This window comes from Pristiophorus japonicus, chromosome 3 (genome assembly GCF_044704955.1).
Source record: "Pristiophorus japonicus isolate sPriJap1 chromosome 3, sPriJap1.hap1, whole genome shotgun sequence".
In the NCBI taxonomy this organism is placed as follows: domain Eukaryota; kingdom Metazoa; phylum Chordata; class Chondrichthyes; family Pristiophoridae; genus Pristiophorus; species Pristiophorus japonicus.
The window spans coordinates 96,777,429-96,783,428 of NC_091979.1; positions in this window are offsets into that span (position 1 = coordinate 96,777,429).

The window sequence follows — 6,000 nt, forward strand, 5'->3', positions numbered from 1 at the left end:
ATCTATCCTAGCCAATTTACGCCTCATACCTTCAAAGTTAGCCTTCTTTAAGTTCTGGACTATGGTCTCTGAATTAACTGTTTCATTCTCCATCCTAATGCAGAATTCCACCATATTATGGTCACTCTTCCCCAAGGGGCCTCGCACAACGAGATTGCTAATTAATCCTCTCTCATTACACAACACCCAGTCTAAGATGGCCTCCCCCCTATTTGGTTCCTCGACATATTGGTCTAGAAAACCATCCCTGATGGAGCAACTCGTGGCACCAAACGGAGGAGAGGTTTGGGGTAAAGTTAGTAAGGCTCTCTTAAAGGAGGCCTGCAACTCACCACATTCTTAATCAATGTAAGAGCAACTGTGAGTTAGATGTAAAATGTTCAATTGATGATCAGAGTTGTGTACATGCAATAAGCAAAGAAAAGTCTCAATGTAACAGCAACTGTGAGTTAGATGTAAAATGTGTAATTAATGATCAGAGTTGTGTACATGCAATAAGCAACGAAAAGTTGCACGATCGCGATTGGAGCTACAGGTTACTCACCATGAATAATGAAAAGTTGTGTGATGTAGGATTTCAACTGCATTCAGTCAATGCAGCGGGCAGGCAATCATTGGGAGCACACAGGTCCAGCGAGCTATCCAAGGTAGTAGCCTGCATCCCTGGGACCAGAGTCATGCACCATGGAGTGGGCCACAAACAGCCAATACATACAAGCTGCAGAGCAAGCGGTCTCAGGAGGGCAACAGCACCGGTATCGATACCCTGCCCCTGATCAGCTCAACCTCTCAGGCATCCGATGGCACCAACCGCCACGAGCCTGAAAGAGCAAACTGTGCCAAGGCGCAGCCTCCAAATCCTAACACCATCAAGGCCATACCCGGGGATGAAGGGTCACCCGCAACTGTTCTCCCAAATGGGACCGGGACCAGCCAGGATCCCAAACCAAATAACGCCCAGGCAAGCGAGTCAGCAGTCCCCTCTGCAGTGCGAGACGACTTCTTCTCAGGGAGCAGCAGCGACCTGGGACACAAGGAGATGACAGGGAGGTCACAGACATCTGTGAACCTGCCCAACGCTAGGAACAACGGCAAAAGCCCCGAGAGCAGGCAACTTGAGCCAACCGGGTTCCCACTGCCAGCACTGGGCACTGCGCTGTCACCAGACTACCTGGACACCATTCAGCAGTCCTGGCACTAGTTGTCCTCACCAAGAATATTCCAAGCATGCACCACAAATGCAACACTGTAAATGCAAATTTTTTTTTTTGACATGAATGTAATGAGCCAACAGCACCATCTATATATGGGTCGGGGGGGGGGGGGGGAGAATGAAGTGGTCATGGGCACACAAACAGAAACCACCAGCACTCCACTGCCAATGAAACACCACCCACTCACCCAAGTTAGAAACGACCCGCCAAGGGTCAACTAGATAGAACTAAGCCCAGAGCACAGTCAATGCATAGGCGATTTGCACTAAAAGCTTGGGGGAGAGTGATGTCATGTATCCTACATGGTTACTATTTGTACTATTACAAGGTGTGCCACCAGAAGGCACAGCAGTGGGAGACTTGTAGGTTACCTGCACAGGTGTGCCAGGCCTGGTATAAAAGGCAGGCCACCAGGTGTGATCCTCACTCTGGAGTAATCAATAAAGGACTAAGGTCACTACAGTTCCAGTACAACATAATTGCCTCGTGGAGTCATTATCAGAGCATCTAAAGCCATAACACAAGGAGTATGAGGAATTATTTGCTCTGGTACGTGACCATCTCAAACCAAAAGAAGGCATCATCATCTCACGCTATCGATTCAACACGCATGTTTGTTCTAAGGGCCAGGATGTGTCGGAATTTGTTGCCGACCTAATACGTCTTGCTGGGTCATGTAAGTTCGAAGACGCGTTGGGAGACATGCTGCGAGATTTCTTCGTAATAGGAATCAACCACGAGATGATCCTCCAGAAGTTATTGGCTGCGGAGATGCTGGATTTGAGCAAGGCCATCATGATTGCCCAGGCATGCATGATGACAGATGATAATTTAAGGCAGATAATTAACGAAGAGTCGGAGCTCCATGGCAAGTTCTGTAAACAAGATTGTGTCGTCGTATGGCAGAGCTGCTTATGGCAGGGCCTACTCGACTGCGAATGCGAAACCTGTAGCTGCTCAAATTCCGCCAATGGGTACGAATCTGATTTCAACCTGTTGGCGTTGTGGGGGCAATCATCAGCATCATCAGAGTCATTTTAAAACGTGCATCTGTAAAGGCTGTTCGAAAGTGGGGCATCTTCAGCGAATGTGTCCACAACTGAGCAAGCATGCGCGACTCACTACATGGATGATGACGACCAGTCCAGCCCGGACCTGGATATGCATCCCGAGATACCCGAGGAGGAAGTGTATGGACTGTTTTAGTTCCTGACAAAGAGCCAACCGATAATGGTTAATGTGAAACTAAATGGCGTGCCGGTATCGATGGAATTGGATACGGATGTAAGTCAGTCGATAATGAGCCAAAGGACGTTCGACAAGCTGTGGGACACTAAGGCTGTGAAGCCTAAGCTGAGTTCAGTCAATGCCAAGTTGCGTACTTACACCAAAGAACTCATACCGGTGATTGGCAGTGCAGTAGTCAAGGTGTCGTATGATGGTGTGGTTCATGATCAACCGTTATGGATCGTTCCAGGAAATGGTCCAATGCTGTTCGGCAGGAATTGGCTCGAAAAAATCAAATGGAATTGGAATGATATCAAAGCGTTGTCATCACTGGATGACACTTCGTATGCTCAAGTGCTGAGCAAGTTTCCCTCGCTGTTTGAACCAGGCATCGGCAATTTCACGGGAGCCAAGGTACGGATTCACCTGGACTCGGATGCAAGACTCATCCATCACAAAGCTCGGGCTGATGAGGGAGAAGGTCGAAATTGAGCTGGACAGAGTCCAACATGAAGGGGTCATATCACCAGTTGAATTTAACGAATGGACCAGTCCCATTGTTCCTGTGTTGAAGAGTGATGGTACTGTCAGGATTTGTGGAGACTACAAGGTTACGATCAACCGATTTTCAAAACAGGATCAGTACCTGTTACCGAAGGCTGATGACCTGTTTGCAACGCTAGCTGGTGGGAAGTCATTCACTAAAATGGATCTGACATCAGCCTATATGACACAGGAGCTCGTTGACACGTCGAAGAAACTTACATGCATCAACACTCATAAAGGACTATTTATCTACAACAGGTGTCCTTTTGGAATTCGCTTGGCTGCAGCCATATTTCAGAGGAACATGGAGAGTCTACTGAAGTCCATCCCTAGAACCGTCGTATTTCAAGATGACATTCTGGTCACAGGTCGTGACACTGCTGAACACCTGAACAACCTTGAAGAGGATTTGCATCGTCTGGACAAAGTGGGACTCAGGCTGAAACATTCGAAGTGCGTCTTCATGGCACCGGAAGTCGAATTTCTGGGAAGGAAGATTGCTGTTGCTGGCATCAAACCGACGGACTCGAAAACCAAGGCCATCAAAAATGCATCCAGGCCTCAGAATGTGATGGAGCTGCATTCGTTCTTTGGTCTACTCAACTACTTCAGTAATTTCTTACCTAGATTGAGCACTTTATTAGAGCCACTGCACATGCTGCTCAGAAAAGGCGACAACTGGGTTTTGGGTGTGTCTCAAGATAGAGCTTTCGAGAAAACCACAAATCTGCTTTGCTCTAAAAAGTTGCTGGTACATTATGATCCGTGTAAGCGTCTAGTATTGGCCTGTGATGTTCATCCTATGGGGTTGGCTGCATGCTCCAACAAGCTAATGAGTCGGGTAAACTACAACCTGTTGCGTATGCTTCGAAAAGTTTGTCAAAGGCAGAAATAGCCTACAGCATGGTAGGAAAAGAAGCTTTAGCCTGTGTGTCTGGGGTTAAAACGATGCACCAGTACCTGTTTGGTCTTCGTTTTGAACTCAAAACGGATCATAAGCCACTCATTTTATTGTTTTCAGAAAACAAAGTTATCAATACCAAAGCATCGTCCTGCATCCAGAGGTGGGCGCTGACATTATCTGCCTATGATTATGTCATTCGCCAAAGACCTGGCACCGAGAATTGTGCCGATGTACTGAGCCATCTGCCTTTGCCCACACTGGAGGTGGAGACACCACAACCTGCAGATCTACTGTTAGTTATGGATGCTTTTGAGAGTGAAGGGACCCCTGTCACTGCAACAAGTTAGGACCTGGACCAGACAGGACCCGATTTTATCGGTTGTAAAATGTTGTGTCCTTAGTGGTGATTAGTATGCTATACCTATGGAAATGTGTGATGAGACGAAACCTTACAACCGTCGCAAAGCCAAACAATCCATTCAGTCAGATTGTTTACTGTGGGCTAATCGTGTTGTTATGCCTAAGAAAGGCAGAGAGAAATTTATACGTGATTTACACAGCACTCATCACGGTATTGTCATGGTGAAAGCCATCGCCAGGTCTTACGTATGATGGTCTGGAATTTACTCTGATCTGGAATCATGTGTGCATCAGTGCAACACTTGTATACAGCTAAGCAAAGTACCAGTGGAATCTCCCCTGAGTCTGTGGTCGTGGCCATCCAAGCCATGGTCGAGGATCCATATCGACTTTGCGGTTCCTTTCCTGGATAAAATGTTTTTTTGTTGTGGTGGATGCATATTCCAAGTGGATAGAGTGTATAATCATGTCATCCTGTACATCCACAGCTACCATTGAGTGTGAAGAGTGACCATAATATGGTAGAATTCTTTAAGATGGAGAGTGACACAGTTAAATCAGAGACGAGGGTCCTGAACTTAAAGAAAGGTAACTTCGATGGTATATGACGTGAATTGGCTAGGATAGACTGGCGAATGATACTAAAAGGGTTGACAGTGGATCGGCAATGGCAGACATTTAAAGATCACATGGATGAGCTTCAGCAATTGTACATCGCTGTCTGGTGTAAAAATAAAACGGGGAAGGTGGTTCAACTGTGGTGAACAAGGGAAATTAGGGATAGTGTTAATTCCAAGGAAGAGGCATATAAATTGGCTAGAAAAAGCAGCAAACCTGAGGACTGGGAGAAATTTAGAATTCAGCAGAGAAGGACAAAGGGTTTAATTAGGAGGGGGAAAATAGAATATGAAAGTAAGCTTGCTGGGAACATAAAAACTGACTGCAAAAGCTTCTATAGATATGTGAAGAGAAAAAGATTAGTGAAGACAAACGTAGGTCCCTTGCAGTCAGAATCAGGTGAATTTATAATGGGGAACAAAGAAATGGCAGACCAATTGAACAAATACTTTGGTTCTGTCTTCACTAAGGAAGACACAAATAACTTTCCGGAAATACTGGGGGACCGAGAGTCTAGCGAGAAGGAGGAACTGAAGGAAATCCTTATTAGTTAGGAAATTGTGTTAGAGAAATTGATGGGATTGAAGGCCGATAAATCCCCAGGGCCTGATAGTCTGCAGCCCAGAGTACTTAAGGAAGTGGCCCTAGAAATAGTGGATGCATTGGTGGTCATTTTCCAACATTCTATAGACTGTGGATCAGTTCCTATGGATTGGAGGGTTGGTAATGTAACACTACTTTTTAAAAAAGGAGGGAGAAAGAAAACAGGGAATTATAGACCGGTTAGCCTGACATCGGTAGTGGGGGAAATGCTGGAATCAGTTATTAAAGACGTAATAACAGCGTATTTGGAAAGCAGTGACAGGATCGGTCCAAGTCAACATGGATTTATGAAAGGGAAATCATGCTTGACAAAGCTTCTAGAATCCTTTGAGGATGTAACTAATAGAGTGGACAAGGGAGAACCAGTGGATGTGGTGTACTTGGACTTTCAAAAGGCTTTTGGCAAGGTCCTACACAAGAGATTAGCGTGTAAAATTAAAGCACATGGTATTGGGGGTAATGTATTGATGTGGATAGAGAACTGGTTGGCAGACAAGAAGCAAAGAGTAGGAATAAACGGTTCCTTTT